General features: G+C 45.8%; 1 protein-coding gene across 2 annotated transcripts in view; it reads right to left on the bottom strand.

Moving 5' to 3' along the window:
* Positions 1-9,463, bottom strand: part of MAPRE3 (microtubule associated protein RP/EB family member 3) — a 51,719-nt gene extending 42,256 nt beyond the window's left edge. Inside the window, exon 1 of one of the 2 annotated variants that reach the window (XM_024118896.3) lies at positions 9,287-9,463. The gene's annotated coding sequence lies outside the window, so the exon portion shown is untranslated. The remainder of the gene's footprint in view (positions 1-9,286) is intronic. The other variant, XM_024118895.3, reaches the window with a different exon arrangement.
* Positions 9,464-18,986: the final 9,523 nt, after the last annotated feature.

Raw genomic sequence — 18,986 nt, 5'->3', positions numbered from 1 at the left:
ACTTCCTAATTTCTTTCTTTTTTTTTTTTTTTTTTAATTTTATTTATTTATTTATTTTTGGCTGTGTTGGGTCTTCGTTTCTGTGCGAGGGCTTTGTCTAGCTGTGGCCACTCTTCATCGCGGTGCGCGGGCCTCTCACTGTCGCGGCCTCTCTCGTGGCGGAGCACAGGCTCCGGACGCGCAGGCTCAGCAATTGTGGCTCACGGGCCCAGTTGCTCCGCGGCACGTGGGATCCTCCCGGACCGGGGCACGAACCCGTGTCCCCTGCATCGGCAGGCGGACGCGCAACCACTGCGCCACCAGGGAAGCCCTCAACTTCCTAATTTCTGACTAACGTCCCCAATGTTGTCCAAACTCTCACAGCCTCAATCTGGTAAAGGCGACCTACTTACGATCCTTGGCCAGTCATTCCTTCCAAGACACGGCACCTTGCCTCGTGGAAAGCCCTCTCTGGTGTCCTGTCTACTCAAAGCCTTCTCATCTTCAGGACAAGCTCAGGGTCTGCTTCCTTTGTGGAGTCTTTTCTGATCACTCCAGTCCACAATGATTATCTTCCTCTCAGAGCCCTGTTTGAATTTAGACTCTGCAGCGCTAGTGACTCACAATACGTTGTTCTTTTCATTTCTTTTGCCTGAACTCTCTTACTCATCTGTCCTCTGGTGGGTGGGATCCCGCGCTACCCTGCATACCCAGCTCCAATATGCTTCCCTCTCTGAAGGCTTCCCCAGCTCTCACACGCTCAGGGTCACTCTTCTGCCTGGGTTACCAAAGCACCCTTTCCCATCACTGCTGGCGTTCCCACCCCCTTGTGTGACAGCGATTTGTATAATTTTGTGTCCAATTCTCTTGCCAGAATGTTAGCTGAGTTCCTTAAGGGCAGAGACCGTGGCTTATACCACAAAGCAGCACAGATGTATCATCAGCACCCAGTGTCGTCATGCCCGCTAATCATTCCACACATCCACCTTATCTTCCAAACCAGACTGCAGTTTCTCACGGACAGGGGTTGAATCTCATTTCTTTTATACCCCGTAATGACTCAGAATACAAAACAGAAAGGACTTGGAGAGATCTTACTGAGCGTACACTTAGAATAAGGCCTTAAGAAGACGATATGCAAATTTATATGAATAACCTATAAACCTGGAAACTATACTATCTGGGGAATACAAATGTTATCAACTCTCAAAACACTGTACCTTGCTATTTTAGGGCCAGCATAACACATCTCTGTACTTAGCAGTGGTCCTGTCACTTAAAGGTGTTAATAGGATGCCCAAACTGGGAGCTTTCAGCTGTGAGCTCTACCCATCTAAAATCAGGACAGATCACAGACTAAATCAGAGACCCTGAAAAGTGGCAGTAATCTGCAGGGAAGGGAGTGGGGGCTGACGGCTGTCTGCCAAGAGTCTGGTGCTGCAGAAAAGTCTAGCTACACAGTGCATGTTACACCACTGGAGATAAGCCTTCAGTGAGACACTCCCCATATGGGAAGGCATATTTAATTTCATCCAGTGGTCCAAGGCCTGCCCCTTTCACATGGCACAACACACAGCAGTTCAACTATGATCCTGATGACTCAGAGCAGCTGAGATTTCATTTCTTACCAGGCAGGAAACACCATTTAACTTATCACGTGACCAGGACAACACCACCCTCAAGAGAAGATGAATGCTTCTCCCACAGTCGCTCTCTCCAGGTGGTGGAGTGTCCCCAGCGAGCCACACCCAAAGACATGTTCACTAACAATCCCAGGTGGCAGGGCAGGCCTTCACCCCGTCTGGGACAGGTGTCTGGGGAGTCAGAACCACTTGGAAGAAGAGGCAGACCCTGCTTAGAAAACACTTATATAGCAGCACAGGCCGAGCTGTGTGATAAACCCCATGGTTCCTCAGCTCTACGTCCCGGTGCTCAGAGCTGGGCCGACACCACCACTGGTAGAGGGCAGGTATCAGCCCACCGGACAGGCCACTGAGATGGTGCACTGTGTGTGTGTGCGTGGATGGGAAAATGAACGAGAGGACAGCGGCCGGGCCAGCCCCTCCCATCACAGCCAGCAGCTCCAGGGACCCGCCCAGCCCAGCCCTGCAGCGGGCTTCTGCTGCCAGGTGGCCACCCAACCTTCTCCACCCACGCTTGGAAGAAAAAGGGCCTCTGAGCTGCTGGCGGAACAGAATATGGCCAGGGCAAAGGGAGGAAGGAGGCTGCTGCAGGCCTGGGTGGAGTCTTTCAAAACAGATAGTTCAGATAGGTGCACCACTGCCAAAACAAGGGAGAAAGGCTCAAATAAGGCCCCTGAGACGTGGGGGAACCAGGACACCAGAGAATCTGGAAGACATGGGGAGAAAAAGCCCACCCAAATGGAGCCCTGTGGTACACGGGGTTTTACTGAAATCTGATAAATCTAAACAGCAAAAGTTAAGAGGCAAAGAAGACTATATTGTAAGACACTTTCTTTTCATAATATTTTTTTAAATCTCATTTGAGTCAAGAGAGACTACGTCATTTGGACGGTTGGACGTGAGAGTTTCTAGACTATGGTTTTAAGTCACACACCCACACAGTAATACTCCAGGCATGCTCTCTCTCAAAGAAGAAATGAAGTACTATCTAAAGGAACACCTTTGAGAAGTGTTTACCTTTAATCATGACCATAGTGAAACAAAATAATAAAAAATTAAATACCTTGAGATTTTCTTAGTGATTGCTCTACTACATGGCAACTATACATCACTGGTTTAAAAATTTTGTAATGAAAGTTATAGCTGCTTAATGCAGAAAAGTTTGGAACACACTGAAAAGCACTCAGAAAAAACAGTAATCCCATTACTTAAAGATAATCACTTATGGTTTTGGCATATGCCCTTCTAGTACCTTTTCATATATTTTAAAATAAAATTGGTACCATTCTTTTTTTTTTAAATTTATTTTATTTAATTTATTTTAGTTTTGGCTGCGTTGGGTCTTCGTTGCTGCGCGCGGGCTTTCTCCAGTTGTGGTGAGCGGGGGCTACTCTTCATTGTGGTGTGTGGGCTTCTCATTGCGGTGCCTTCTCTTGTTGCAGAGCACGGGCTCTAGGTGCGTGGGCTTCAGTAGTCGGGGCACGCGGGCTCAGTAGTTGTGGCTCGCGGGCCCTAGAGCGCAGGCTCAGTAGTTGTGGTGCTTGGGCTTAGTTGTTCCGCGGCATGTGGGATCTTCCCGGACCAGGGCTCGAACCCGTGTCCCCTGCATTGGCAGGCGGATTCTTAACCACTGCACCACCAGCGAAGCCCGGTACCACTCTTGACACACAATTTTGCATCCTTTTTTCATTGATTATATCAAAAGTTTCTGATATCAAAAAATATTCTACAAGATTTTTGATGCCTGTGTAGTATTTTATCTAGGTGAACTGACCAATGCCTAATTATTGATCCTTTTGGTTGTTTTAATTATTTGATATTATTAATAATGATTATAATTAATAATGTTGCATTAATAAAAATCACTGTATAGGTATTTTTATATACATCTCTGATTTTCACAATATTCCTAGAACAGCAATCTCTGATCTAAACATATGCTCCTTTTAACGTTTCTGATACACACTGTCAAAACTCCTCAGCAAATTTGAAGTCATGCTTCTTGCTCAGTTATTTTAAACATATCACACAACTGGTATGTATCTCCTATATACAGGAAATAGTTTCAGGAAGAAAATCATCTTACATGGAGTCACAACATTTAGATAGGCCAAATCTTTATTTACTTCAGGCAAATGATGCGTCCAGAGCTCAAAACACCGATGTTACGTTATACCCGTTTAGGAAAGTTGGTAGGGCACGATGCTAGTGAGAACAAGATATTGGACTTAGGCCAGCATTAGCCAGTCAACTCTACACAGAGGAAAAACCATCCTTGGCCACAGGAAGCCTCACTAAACTTGGCCAACTGTCACACAAATTTGTACCCTTGGCCAAAGGGAAGATTGCGTGATGGAATGCGGATTACTCATCATAACCCATCCTAACTCTTGGTTAAGCAAGTCAAAGCACATGTCCAATAATAGGTGTGTCATCTTTCTATAATAAACAGGACATCTGGCTAGGAAACACAACTGACCAACTTAGGAGAAAATTAAAGCTCAATAATACTTAATAATTTTGTCAGTTTATCAGTGATTCCTAGGGGAAGCAGTTAATAAATCACTGTGGGAAAGTTGTGCTTTATCAGCCCGATCTGATCTAAAACGCAGCTACCATAACAGAGTAGGTCAGCATTTCAGCTGGGTGCCATTATACTTCAAGCCCTCTTGATGCTAAGTAAGGGGCATGGATTCTTCATAAAGGTCATCTGGTCAGATGCCATTTTCATCAATAGTTGAAAATTAAAATAGCTTATTAGAATAACAATGATTACTTCAACTGTTCAAGAGAAGGAAGGGACAATTCTCAAGAGGGAATGAAAAGACTAGGAAGAGGTGGTGAGGTAGGAGGTCAGTGAAGTATCCTGGGCTGCCAGGAAGCAGCCACTTTGGAGGGTCCTGTCCTTACCTACGAGCCTGGTTTGGTGCAAACTGGCTTGACCTGTTTGAAGGAAGCAGTCTAACCCTATCTGTCCCAAGCATTGACGGCTCCAAGTAAAGGCAACTGCTTCTTGCTCACCAAAATGTACTTACTGAAAAACAACCACTACCAACTCTATTGGTCTTCATTAAATTACAAAAGCACACATGCTTCTTACAACAGTTCACAGATAGAATTATATATGAAAAAAAGTTCTCCTTTGAGTGTCCTTTTCACTCCTCCACACTCAAATTCCACTTCCCAGAGGTTAATACTATTGTGTTTAAATTTTCAGTCTTTAGATGCCTATTTATGAGTATTTTCTTTCCAAATGAAATTTTTAGGAATTTAAATTCATTTGTGTTCCACCTGAATGGTTTGCCCGGGCTCCCTAATTACGTGGCAGTCTCTGCCTTGACTCCATCTGGAACCGTTGCCACCCCAAATGACCTCCCTTTACCTCTCCTCACTAGCAAGGAGGTTTCCCTCCTAAGGCAGATAGCTCCTCTCCTGGGCCCTCCAGATCTCCCACATGCAGAGCTGATCTGAGCAGTCGCCAATTAAAGCTACACCTCTAATAGTAGAGGAACTGAATGAAGGCCATTGCGAGCTTGACTCACGAGGGAGAGCTCAGCAGCTTTTCCATTTCAAATTAAGATCACTCCCCAGACTGGCCTCCCCAGTGGAGGACTAACCGCCACCACGACATACGCAAACGCACGAAGTCTCTGCTCTCCTAGTCAACTGCTCCCGCCCTGCCAGCCTTTCAGATAACCAGGTCAGCTGAATACATGGAGACAAAGGGGCAGTTCATATACTCCTATTTTGGCAGTTGAAATAACACTGCAAGTGCCAGGTCTTCACAGGATAAATCCCTCTGTGCATGTCAAACACACCGAGAGGCCTGCTGGGAGATGGGGGTTGCTGAATTGAGGGGCCAAGATGGACTTAGGTCATGATAAAATTTGGAAAGCATTATTTTTTATTTTATACTTTAGTAATATAAATTAACGGTTGCTACCTCTTATTAAGCAGGTACTCTACATACTTCCTTTCATGTAATCCTCCAACCACCCTGTAAAACAGATGGTTATCATTTCAAGCTCGCAGATGAGAAAACTGGCACTCAGGTTCCATAACTCACCCAAGGCCACATGGTCAGGAAGTGGTGGGACTGGGATTTGAACGCAGGTTTGTCTGCTTCCAGAGGCCAGACCACCTCCCTTTCTCAAGGATAGGGATTAGAAATCTCTATGGCTTCCAGGAACCACAGAAGGTTACATTCTGGGAGCTGGAAGATAATCCAGTTTGCTCCTACTCTCGGCCCCCTTTCAGCCCTCTCCACCTTGCTTCCTGGAATACAGCAGTAGCCTCACAGATAAGAAGTGGCGAAGGATTCAGATACCCACCTTCGCGTTTGCTTTATGTTAGATGATGCAAATTTAAGAAAGGAAAAACTTCCTTGACGTTGAAATGCAATGCGTGGGGAAAAAATATTTTTGAGGTGGCAAGAATAAATATTTAATTAGACAGTGTGACACTCAATTTCACCTGGCTTTGCAATCAGACAAAAAACAAGCCCTTGTCTACAGGGCTAATTACAGGCTACTAAATTATTTTTTATTAAAACCCTCTGGAATATGAAATATGAGGGATGAGGTAACATGGTATTGTAGAATAGCCCTAGACTGGCAATCTGGGTTCTAATCCTGACTCAGCCACTAATAACTACCAACATTAATATGCATGGTGTACACAGTTGACAAAATGTTTTCACATACTTTCTACATTAGTTGGGTGACCTCAGGCAAGTCACTAACTCTTGGTGTCTCATATTGAAATCTGGAAATGAGAACACTGAACCATCTGAAGTCCTCTCCACTTCTAACATCCTATGGGGGGGAGGACATGTGCCTTAGGATCTTTACAAATACGTCTGTGAACAAATCAGATGCATTCTGGTTCAGAAAAATTACATTTTCTGCTCAGCTTCTGAAAGATGTTACTTGGCTAAATTCAGGTAGAGCTCATAAGATGTTTGCTGCCAGCTAGTTGGCTCAGCTTCTGGAGGGTACCATATGAAGGCCTTGGGATGGATTCCCACATAGGAACTTTCCTCTCTTCAATAGCCAACTGCCATGCCTAACTCCAGTCAATCATCTTACATACATAACCCCACAGAGTAGGCTGGCTTAGGGAAAGGACTTAAGGAATCCGTCCTCACAATGCATGCTGTCTCAGGATCATCACATACCCAGGAATATTATAAATATCATTCTCAGTTCTAAGACACGCAAATCCCTCCTTCAAATCTTGCCGCTTCCTGGCTATTTTAATGTTCCTGAAATTAGGAGGCAACGTAGACTCAACATATATATTTTGATCTGGTAGTGTTAAATGAGTTTACCTAAAAGCTGCTGGTAAATTGCTGGTGTGTCTTAGAATCAAGAAAATATAGTGCTACAAAACTACAACATAGATCACATAGATTTAGGTCTAATTTGGTTCAAATCATGTCCCTCTCCCTGATCTTAACAATTACATTCAGTAACAACTGGATAGGCAACGTATAAGACACAGGTATTAGTCCTGTTTCCCAACAGCAGCAGTTTAAAAGGCATTCCATCATTATCTCATAAAATACAGGTATGGATTTTAAAGGCAAATTAACCTATATAAAAGCCACTGTGATGCTCTGGAAATGTCCTATCCCACAGTAAACTGTAAAGGGAACATTTTACTCACACCCTCCTGATCTATCTAGCCTTGACACATTTTCTTGCTTCTTAATTCACAACCCTCCACCCCAGTAATATCGCTGATTCCCAAAATACACTCAACCCAGGAGGAGCAGCTCTCGAGCACAGCTGTCCGCTCCTGCCCTGCTCGGGTATTTCGGTGAGCTATGCAACACAGAGAGGACCACACAGAAGGAATGTAACTCTCAGGCCCCACGGTTCCCATCGCCCCGCAGGCAGGTGCATCCCACCAAACCCCAGACTGGCATTCGAAACAGAAGAAACTGCACTGCTGCATGGGGGCAGTAGTTTTCCTGAACTTCATCTCTATGTTTAAAACTAGGGCGACAGCCGTCTTTGCTACTGTAAACTAATCTGATGGGCATGGGGGTGGGGAGTGGCTCTGACGAGGCTGCCAATAGGCCATGATTGAGCAAAGTCAAGGCGCAAAATCGTTATTTCTCACTGTTTGCAAGCCAGAAACTCCAAATTTGTGGGTTCTTCACCATGATTTTTAGAACTGAACCATCTACGCCTTTTGCACCCTGAAGTAAAAAAAACCCAAAGCCTCTTCTGCAGTTTAACTGGGTGATATTTACACATATTTTCTAACAGTACACTGAAATCTGGAAGCAAAAAAAAAAAAAGAATCAAAGGAAGTTGGCAATGAGGTACACACAGTAGTTAGGAGCCCTTGAGTTGAGGCACGTTTATTAAGAGACAGCTTCTGGCTGTGCGCACCAACTCTAACTTCAGCTCCATTTCTTCTGAAAAAAGAAAACAGTTTGGGATCCTGCTCTATTCCAAGATCAGGGAATGCACAATGGGCAGGTGGATGGGTAGCAAACATAACCCAGGGAATTGTTCAGATATGCTAGAACCCCTATCAGGTGACAGTCCCCACAGAGACACAGCTGCAGGAAACAGGGGGTGCAAGCCTCAGCCCTACACCAGAGAGAAACCTCAGTTCTCCTCCTCCTTCTCCGCTCTACACATGTTATGTTAAAACTCACTCTTGCCCAGTTGGTTACCACTTGGAATTTACAGGTATCAGAGATCACAACCCTTCAATATACAAACAGTAAGCATTTGCTACGGGTATCAGGCCTGTTTCCAAACCTCCCATTATATCCATGTTGTACTGCGGGGGGGCGGGGGAGGGAAAGGGCGGGGGGGGGTAGGGAAGGGGGTGGGGGGGATGGAAAGCATGTTAAAGAGTACTGCAAGATGCTTATTCACAACAACGCACTGGAAGCGCAGGAACTTCAGCTCCCAAACGCAACCTTTTCTTCCCCTTCCTCCACTCTCTCTAGTCCCTCTCCACAGCGCCCGCCAAAGCCAGAGCTCAGCCCACTAGAAGGCCACCGTGCACTAGCGAGTGCTCACTAAGCAGTAGCTGATCATGATGGGGAGGAACGCTTCCCAGCAAATCTACTCGGAAAGCCCCACAAGCTCTTAGCAGCCAGTTAGAACTGTCCAGACCTGCTTCCCCACGCCAGCCCGGGCAGGAGCGTGTGGGTAGGAAACCTGAGGCCCCAACGTTTGGGCAGGCACAACGTCCCCCCTCCCCCCAGTCTCCCCTCGCTCTCTCCCTTGTCACTCTTTTTCTGGCATATCACTGGGGAAAACCCGAGAGGCCGGAGATGTCAGGCCCAAGAGGAGTAAGGAGAAGGGACAAGGGCGAAAGGGAGGCAGTTTTTTGGGGAAAAATCTGTCCAGAGCAGAGGTGCGGTAGCGCCGCATCCAGCAGGGAAGAACCCCCAAGGTGGGTCTGTGGGGCGAGAAGGGGAGGGGGAGTGGCTCGGGGAGGCCTGACGGCTGAGGCCGCGGGGACCCCGGGAGAGAGGGATGGAGGAAGGGAGGCGGGCGTGGGGGAGACGCAGTTGGGGGGCGGGTGCGCGGGTCGGGAGGCGAGGGGGGCAGCTCGGTTCCCCTCCCCCAGCTCGGGCCCGGGCCTCCCGCTGACTCAGCCCCACGGCGTCGGTCGCCTCGGCCTGGACTCACAGTGCGCGAGATGGCTCCGGCGGAGGCGGCGGGGGAGGGGACAGGCGGCGGGGGCGCTGCGGCTGAGGCTGCGGCTCCGGCCGGCGGCTCTGGGGCGGAGGGTCCTAACAGAGGCCGCCGCGGTCTCCGGCTTCAACGCACAGAGACTGCGGGGGAAGAGAGCACTGCGCAGGCGCGATGCGGCCACCGCTGTCAGTCCGAGCGGGGCGGGGCCAGGGCACCAGCCGTCTCCAGGGCAACTGGTTGGCGAGGGAAGGACAGCCCCTACTTCCACCTTGTGTTAGCAACTGCGTTGGGAGGTGGGGACGACGAGAACAGTCCCTCTAAGTTGCCATAGCGACAAGGAGAGGACACCGCCTCATAAATTTACGGCGGTATCGAGGGAACGCTCTTACCTTGTCACCATGGCAACTGGAAACAGCCCCTTCCTTTTTCCTTAGCAACGGGGTAACAATTCCTCCACCCTAACTGATCACAGAAAGAACAACCATTTACACCTGATTCCATAGTAGCCAGATGACGGATTCTTTTTTTTTTTTTAACATCTTTATTGGAGTATAATTGCTTTACAATGGTGTGTTAGTTTCTGCTGTATAACAAAGTGAACCAACTATACATGCACATATATCCCCATATCTCCTCCCTCTAGATGACGGATTCTTATCTGTCTCACAGCTACTGCAAAGGAGAAAGGGGAGAATATTTCTTCTTTTTTAGCAACAGGAGAGAGCTAAGACTGGGTTTTCTCTCCTCTCTTGGTTTATGGCTTTCAATCGCAGCCTGTTACTCTAATCCCCAAATTCAATTTTCCTCTGCCTGTGTTAAGCATTCCATTTTGTCTCCTGCCAGAAAGTCTATACCTTTACCTCTAAATGGAGCTAACAAAATCGTCTATACATATGTCACGAATTTTTATCAACCTTATTGTCTCTGTCCCAATGCATTTGTAAACGATGCCTGTTTCTTCATCTTGCCCACTAGCTGGTTTAAATTCTACCGCCTCATAACTAGCTCCTTGATATGTTCATTGGTGTTCCCGAATTCCCTGTTCTAGATCAGCTTTTTCGGATCTCCCCAGTTCTTCTAGATCCCTCTTCTTCCTGTCCACACCTACTGTCCTTGTCCTCCAGTGCTCCGCCCAGGGCTCCACTATGCTCACCACTTCATGATTTCATTAGCTTGGTTCTCTTTGTGCAAACTACTTCTGGGTCTCCTTCCCTCAGCCCTGACTCCCGTGGATATCTTAAGGTCACCTCTGTACCCACCTTGTACATACCTCCTTTTGTATACCTCCATACACATCTTACAGTATTGTCCTTGGTTTGCATGTGTCTCTTCAATCAGACTACATGCCCCTTGTAGGCAGGAATTCTGTCTTATTCATCTGCTCCCTCAGCATCTAGCACCCAATACGAAACATAGTAGAGTTCCAATAAGTGTTTATGGAACTGGATCAAGTGAAGACAAAGATTTTCTTCAAAGAGTCTTCAAAGAAGAATCTTCTTTGACCCCAAAGAAATAAGTGAAAGGAGTCAAAAGGTTAAAAAATTTTTTTTTGTTCATCCTCACTTTCTCCGACCTAACTGCCTCAGAGTCTCCACTAATATTTTCCTTATGATCTTTGCACATATTTAATCTTTAAGTATCACTGATACTATTACACCTCTCTCACTCCCTTAGCTCTCCATCTTAATGCCAAAACTCTAGTCATCTATTAATTGAGACTCTGGCATTCTCTATTTCCTGACTCCTCACCTGTAGCTAGTCTCCCTTCTACACTGTCCCTAATGTTTCCACTAAATAAATTTTCTCACAAGGTACTGACCCTTCAATGATTCCTATCACCCTCTATAATCAGTACAAGCTCTTCATGCCTTACTATTCTACCATCTCCTAACCCAGCTCAGATCCAGCGCTCTTGGTGAACATCACTGGATTCTGCTGGGCTTGTTGACATGCTGCATTCTCTTTGAATGACTCAGAAGTAAGAATTCGTAGGCTAGCATTCTTTTCTGAGTCTCCCTGTATAGCTCCCAGAGATTCCACCCCAGGACTATGGGTGTCAAAGCACTCTGACTGAGCCCATTTTCTGAGGAGAGAAGGAGAAGGCAGCTGACTACAAATAGAGTAAGAAAAGAGAAGGACACAGCGTATGCTGAGTCAAGACGGTCTCCACCATCCAAGGCAGTTCTCAGAAAGGAGAGGGTTTCTTGTAGAGGATAATTCCCAGGGCAAATCAAGGGGTTAGGACAGTAAAAATGCAGGCTACACTTTTCCTAGCTACAGAGTTGGAGAACTAAACCTGTTCCTAACTGTATCTATAGGGCGTCTGGGTGCCACAAGGACAAGGGAAAATTTTCAGACTCAGTTTATTTTGCTTCTCCATTCTGAAGTTCCAGCACATCTCCATGGTTGTAGGTGTGGACTTGGATGGCGTAGCTGGCTGGTCCTGAGTAATCCCGAAAAGAGACTATGGTCCTTATAGCCCCACCCGTTGGTCACACATGGGATAAAGGACCATTCTACAAAGAGTTTCTGTACACCCTTCATCCAGATTCTCCACACGTTAACATTTTACCGTGTGTCAGTTATCTATTGCTGCAAAACAAATCACTTCAATTTAGTGGTTTAAAACAACAACCATTTCATTATCTCTGTTTCTGTGGGATGGGAATTCAGGAAGAGCTCTGCTGGGTGGTTCTGACTCAGGGTTTCTCAAGTGGTTACAGTCAGATAGTGGCTGGAGCTTAAAAACAGCAGGGGGCTAACTAGACAACCCTCTCTCTTCATATTGTCTCAGAGCTAGCTTTCTCACTACATGGTGGCTTTGGGTCAGCTGGAATACTTTTACGGTAGTTGAAGGTTTCAAGGGTGAATATAATAGTAAGAGAAAAGCTGCATCTTTTTTTTTTCAAGATTTTTTTTTGATGTGGACCATTTTTAAACTCTCTATTGAATTTGTTACAATATTGCTTCTGTCTTCTGTTTTGGTTTTTTGGCCGCCAGACACGTGGGATCTTAGCTCCCCGACCGGGGATTGAAACCCACACCCTTTGCACTAGAAGGTGAAGTCTTAACCACTGGACCACCAGGGAAGTCCCAGCATCCCTTGTTATAACCTTGCCTCAGACATCACTTCTACCATATCCTTTTGGTAGAACAACATCACAAAATCTACCTAATATCTAAGGAAGGGAACATAGGCCACACCTCTCAAAGGGAGCAATGTCCAAGTCAGGTAATAAGAGCATGTGGATGAGAGATATTATCGAATCCTCCTTGGAAAATGCTATCTGCTACACCCTGCCATCTAATGACAGGAATTCACATGCCATTCAATGCAAAATACACTCATCCCCTCCCTCAAGACCCCCAAGTATCATTCCATGACAGCACCAACTTGAAGTCCAGGATCTCAACATCTAACTCAGGGCCCAGTGTGGATGTGGCTTTTCAGGCCCAGTTCCTTGGATATAACTCCTTGAGTACCAGTCCTCTTGATCTGAAGACCTGTGAAGTAAAGAGACACATCACCTGCCTTATACGTACCCAGCATACACTAGAGGCACAGGCATAGGATAATTTCTATGGACATTATCATTTTGAAAAGGAGAAAAACAAGGCACACACAGCAGTTACTAGTTCAGAGCGTTTCTGAAATCCAATGGGCACACATTGCCAGTTCCTGGTTTAGGGTTCAGACCCACTCCCATTTATTTATTTATATCAGTGGTGACAGGGATTTTCCCCCCAATGGGTTATAATCCTTTCTTCTTATTATTTGTTTTGATGTTCAATGTGTCACAGATTTGGCCAGTGGAAGAAACTTCAAGTTGGCTCCTGTGTCCTTTGGATTTGTCCCCATCATTCTTTGAACTTTCCCTTGCTTTCTGGTAAAAGATGTTCCAGGTTCATCTTGTACTTTCCCTACCTCAGCCCTGGAATTGGCCATTCACCAGGAAGTGATGAGTCCTCTTGACTTTTTGGCATTCCTTTTCCCATTCTCCCTTGCTTTCTAAATCTGCCCTTACACATCCCCGGGATTCCCATCTCATTTCTCTCTCTCCTCCCTCTATACATACTTCCTGAGTGGCCTCAGGTATTCCCATCACTTCTGAATCTGTATCTCCATCCCAATCAGCTCTTCCAACTGTCAGACCTGTATATGTAATTGCCCTCTAGATATCTCCAACCCTATGTCCCACAGGCACCTCAAACTCAATGGGCTTAAATTAAACTTATTTACCCTTCCCCCCTCACAAACCTAACTCTCCTATATTCCCTAATATCGTTAATGACATCACTATCCAAGAAAAACTTGAGGGTCATCCTAACCCACATCTTCTCCCCAACTCCTTATACCAGAACAGTTTTCCAACACTATCAATTCCATTTTTAAATAGCTCTCAGGTCTGTTCTCCTTCTTTATCTCCATCACCTTTACCATCTCTTGCCTGGGTTATTGCAGAGCCCCCCACCTGGTCTCTCTTCCTCTAGTCTCTCCCACTTCTGACCCATCCTCAACACCAGCTAGAAGGCTCTTTCTAGAAGATAAATCTTATCAACGTAACTCCTCTGCCTAAATCCCTATGGCTGCCCTTCTCAAACTGGCTGAAACAACCTCTGGGCATGGGGGAGTCATGTAAGGAAACAGAGTGAGGAGCTATAAAAGAGTTATATCTTCCTCAAGCTTCTATTTTATTTAGAGATTCAGGAAAACATTTAAAAATATTTTTAAAAAACCCAGACACATGATGAAGTAGAATGCAAGAATCACATGATCTTAAAGACAAGACGTTTAGAGAGTTTGAACTCAAGATACCTCCAGGCCTGAACTCTCCACACTGCGTTTTGGAGTACTTTAGTGGAACGTTTGAGAAACACTGGCTTGAAGGATAAAAGTTCAGACTTTTTCACATGGTAGAGAAGCTCTGTTCTAATCTGGCGCCTACTAACCATTTCCACTTCACCTTCCACTCCTCTTATGCCCCCAACCTCATTACCTCTCACCAAATATGTCAGCCACAAAGAGGAATCACTTGTGGTTGGCCAAGAAACCAGTTCTGTTTCACAGCTGAGCCACCGTTACGGGGTTCACCCTGCTTGGAGTCCCTCTTTCCCTTCATTCTGCAAACTCCCACTCATTCTCCAAGACCAGCTTTAGTGTCATCTCCTCTGTGACACTGTCAGGGACCTCCTCCAGACAGATGACACGTTCTCTTTGGTACCAGGTACGTTCTTATCACGGCCTCACATCGCCTTGTGTTACGATACCATGCTTATTCACACCTCTCCCCACCTGAGGTCCTTACTCTCAGAGACCATATCTTATTTACCTTTGTACTCTTAGCACCTCACATGGGACTGAAAATAGCCAAGCAAGTTAAAAACAACTTGACCTTTTGTGCTTTGCCCAGGGTGACTGGGGAAGCCAAGTGGTTGAGGGAGTCTGAGAGAGTGGGTCAACTCTGGCTGACAGGGGGCTAGATCTTAGATGGGCACTTGCAGGGCTGCCCTAGTTGTGAGGTGAGGGCAGGGAGGAGCTGCAGTGCTGGTCACTGTTACTGACAGTGTTTGTTATTCATCTGAAACTAGCTAAAAGTGGAACAGGACACTCAAATAGGACTGATTCCCACATATAGGAACCCTTGACATGGTTTTAAAATTTACAAGGGACTCATGGAAACAGTATGTAATTTTGCTGAGGAATAAATTTTAATCCCAAGACTTGAAGCAGGTGACCTTATCTAGAGAGCGAATCTAACACCATCACCCCCACCCCCGCTGGACCTGCACAAGCCTTGGGTCCAATATTTCCTCTTTTATGTGACCTTGGGCCTTGGTTTTTCTCATTTGTTGTTGTGATGGTTAAGTGAGATAATGTATGAAAAATGACTGGCAGTGCCTGATACACAGTAAATACCCAATAACTGGTAACTATCAATAGTAACCAAACTCTCATTAAGGTCAAGAGGTCACTTGAGTCTCCCCCTCAGTTATACCCCGATACATTATATAGGAGCAAATATGCAAATTTAGAATTTGCAAAGGTCTTAAGACAAACCTCCTGTGAACATTAATGACCTACTGTATCCAGATTGAACAGCACCTTTGGACCAGTGGCTTAGATCGCAAGATGTTACCCTGCTTTTGGTGGAAAATGCCCACCATGATGAGCAGGGGGGTGATAAAAGCTTGGATTAACTTGGATGAGTCCCAAGACTTTTTTTTTTATTGGCATATAGTTGATTTACAATGTTGTGTTAGTTTCAGGTGTACAGTAAAGTGACTCAGTTATGTGTATACGTATATCCACTCTGTTTTAGATTTTTTTTTCCATATAGGCCATTACAGAGTATTGAGTAGAGCTCCCTGTTCTATACAGTCCTTATTAGTTATCTATTTTATATACAATAGTGTGTATATGTCAATCCCAATCTCCCAATTTATCCCTCCCCCCCTTACCCCCGGTAACCATAAGTCTGTTTTCTACATCTGTAACTCCATTTCTGTTTTGTAGATAAGTCACTGGAACCTTTTTTTAGATCCCACGTATAAGCGATATCCTATGATCTTTCTCTTTCTCTGACTTACTTCACTCAGCATGACAATCTCTAGGTCCATCCATGTTGCTGCAAATGACATTATTTCATTCTTTTTAACGGCTGAGTAATATTCCATTGTATATATGTAGCACATCTTCTTTATCCATTCCTCTGTTGATGGATATTTAGGTTGCTTCCACATCCTGGCTATTGTAAATAGTGCTGCAATGAACACTGGGGTGCATGTATCTCCCAAGACTCTTCTCTTTCACCTGCCCCAGCTTTTGCATCATCAGCCGCTGTTCCTGCAGCTCAGTGGACACAAACCGTGCTTCTCTTCGTAGCGATCCCCGCCTCAAATGTCAAGGGCCAATTCACGCGAAGACAGCATTAAACAGAGGTTAAGGCAAGGTTTGGGAGCTACGTGGACTTGAGTTGAAATACTAAATCTCTCACTCACTAACTCTACGGCAAGCTATTTAACTCAGTTTCTTCACCCGTAAAGTAGGGACAATAATAGTAAAAACCTCAGAGACTTAAGGGTTAGGTGGGATCTTGTTTATCAGGTGCTTAGGGCAATGCTTAGCATGCTGTGGGCATTCAATAAACAGTATCGGTTGTTATTTTTATTTAAAAACTGAAGTGTTACATTCTTTATAGAGACCCTCTCAAAGCAGGTAAAGCTCTTTGCTACTCTGGCACTTCTATTTGTCTCTCTCACAGTATTTCTTGTTTACAAAGGGGAAATTAGCATTTATTTAGCTGCTACTGTAGCCAGGCATGAAATACATACCATTTCCTATGACCTCCCTGGTCACTTCCTGAGGCTGGTATCATTCCCATTTTCACAATGAACAGTAGAGGCCCAGAGAGGTTGACTAAAATCACACAGCTAGAGAGCATCAGGGGCAGGGTCGGAACCTAAAGCCAACACCAGAACCCAAACTTCCACTATCCCCTGCTTCCTATGCCATCTGTACTACAGTTATTTCTCAATGTGTACTTTCCCCAAACTAATCTCCAAATGCAGAAGCTGCACTTGATTCATTTTTGGAGTATCTAGCACATGCTTGGCAGATATTGCACAAGCACGCATTACATGGAAGATGTAAAACTCATGACCGTAAACCTAGAGCTGCCACGTGAATATAAGATGACTAGTTAAATTTGAATTTCAGGTAAACAACAAATAATTTTTCAGTATAAGTATGCCACAGACGCTATTTGAGACATATCTACACTAAAAAATTCTAAAAATTACTTGTTATCTGAAAGTCAGATCTAACTGAGCATCCTGTATTTTTGTTTGTTAAGTCTTGCAACTTTTTTTTTGGCGGTACGCGGGCCTCTCACCGTCGTGGCCTCTCCCGTTGCGGGGCACAGGCTCCGGACGCGCAGGCTCAGCGGCCATGGCTCACGTGGGATCCTCCCGGACCGGGGCACAAACCCGTGTCCCCTGCATCGGCAGGCGGACTCTCAACCACTGCGCCACCAGGGAAGCCCTAAATCTTGCAACTTTAACTTAGAGATTGGCCTTGAAAGGGACAACTTCCCCAGGGGTTCTCCTGGTAGCAGAAGGGCTGCTATGGCCCCTCACTCACACTCAAGTTTGCCCTGATCCCAAGCTGCTCTGGGGGCTGGGACTGAGGCCATGGTGACCTGGACATATTGGCCTTTCTTGGGCCTTACCAGTTCACCTAGGTTAGGTCAGCTTTGGCACCTTACAGGCACTGATAAGCTTAAAGCGCCACCTGGAGACCTTTATGGGTAGTACTGTGGCCAGGGGCCATCTCAGGGACCCAGGACTTTGGGGAGCACAGAAAGGCTGAACGAGGCAGAGAGAGGATAGAAGAGGAGGCCAGCCCAACAGTGGAAAGGGGCAGGGGAAGATATACCTTCCTGCCATTTTCAGTGTACAGCTGCTGCTCTGGCCCCCCCCCAGGAACCGAAGGCATTCACTCTCCAAAGGAGGTCATTTCTTAGGGCTTTACTTCTCCAGGGCCCTCTGCCTCTCAGGCTGTTCCTTGCAGTCTCCAGGGAGCCGTTGTCTTAGAAGAAGCACCAGAACCTCCATTCTGGAGGCTCGGTGCCACATTTCAGGATGAGTGGCATGAAAACAATGCCATGGACTGACAACTGACAGAAGGGGAGCTGTTTGCTTAGAGCAGTGGTTCCCAAAGTTTGGTTCTCAGCACACCTGAACTTGTAGAAATGTTTGGCCCACAGCAGACCTACTGAGTCAGAAGCTCTTGGGGTGGGGCCCGGTGAGCTGTGTTTAAATAAGCCCTCCAGGTGACTCTGATACAAAGCCGGGGTTTGAGAACTACTGGCTTAGAGGAAACCTGAGTGGGGTGGGCAGGACGGAGCCCACAATGAAGTGCACATATGGGAAGAGCTGTTACACGAATGGGGTGGCTATTTGCTCTGTGCTCCTCCAGAGGGAACAGCTATAGGGCACACGGGCACGAGGTGCAGACAGAATTCTGTTTCATTAGGGAAGTAATATTGAACAAACAGAGCTCTGGGGGAGTGGGATAGTATGCCTGGCGAAGGCACTTCTCTGTCACTGGACTAAATGTCCTGGATCCTGGGCGCTAGACGATCTGTCAGGGATGTGGTAGAAATTTCTGCAGAGGTTAAATTAGATGAGTGTAAGGAAGCCCCAAACTCAGAGAATCCATAATTCATTCTTTTTGCAAATCATATTTTCTTCTTCTGTTCTCTTTTATCAAGAGTAGGGCGATACTTTCTGGTTTTTCTGAGAACCTCTTTCAGCTAAGTATTTATAGCACATTGTGACAAAAGAGCAAATACCGGACCAAATGGATTTTCTAGCCTCCTGGTCAGGGTTTTCTCAGGGCTGCTCCTTCCGGACCCATTGTTTTCTAGGCTGCTGCCCAGCTGCCTTCCAGGGGTTTCCCTCTACACCATTCCTGATCCTCTTCCCTACGCTGAATCTCCTATTCTCTTTATCCCATGTCTTTCTATTTCTTATTACAGTTTAATATGTTCGGGCACACCCTCAAATGGATTCCTAAGAAAGGGTACAAGAAAGGTCAAACTTTTCAATCTTGCTTGTCTAAAAATGACTTTTCACTGATACTTGGTTGACAGATTGCTTGGGTGTAGAAATCTTGGTTGGAAATTATTTTCCC

The sequence above is a fragment of the Physeter macrocephalus genome, chromosome 12 (genome assembly GCF_002837175.3).
Source record: "Physeter macrocephalus isolate SW-GA chromosome 12, ASM283717v5, whole genome shotgun sequence".
NCBI classification, from domain to species: Eukaryota; Metazoa; Chordata; class Mammalia; order Artiodactyla; family Physeteridae; genus Physeter; species Physeter macrocephalus.
This window is presented reverse-complemented; position numbering and strand designations above follow the sequence as displayed.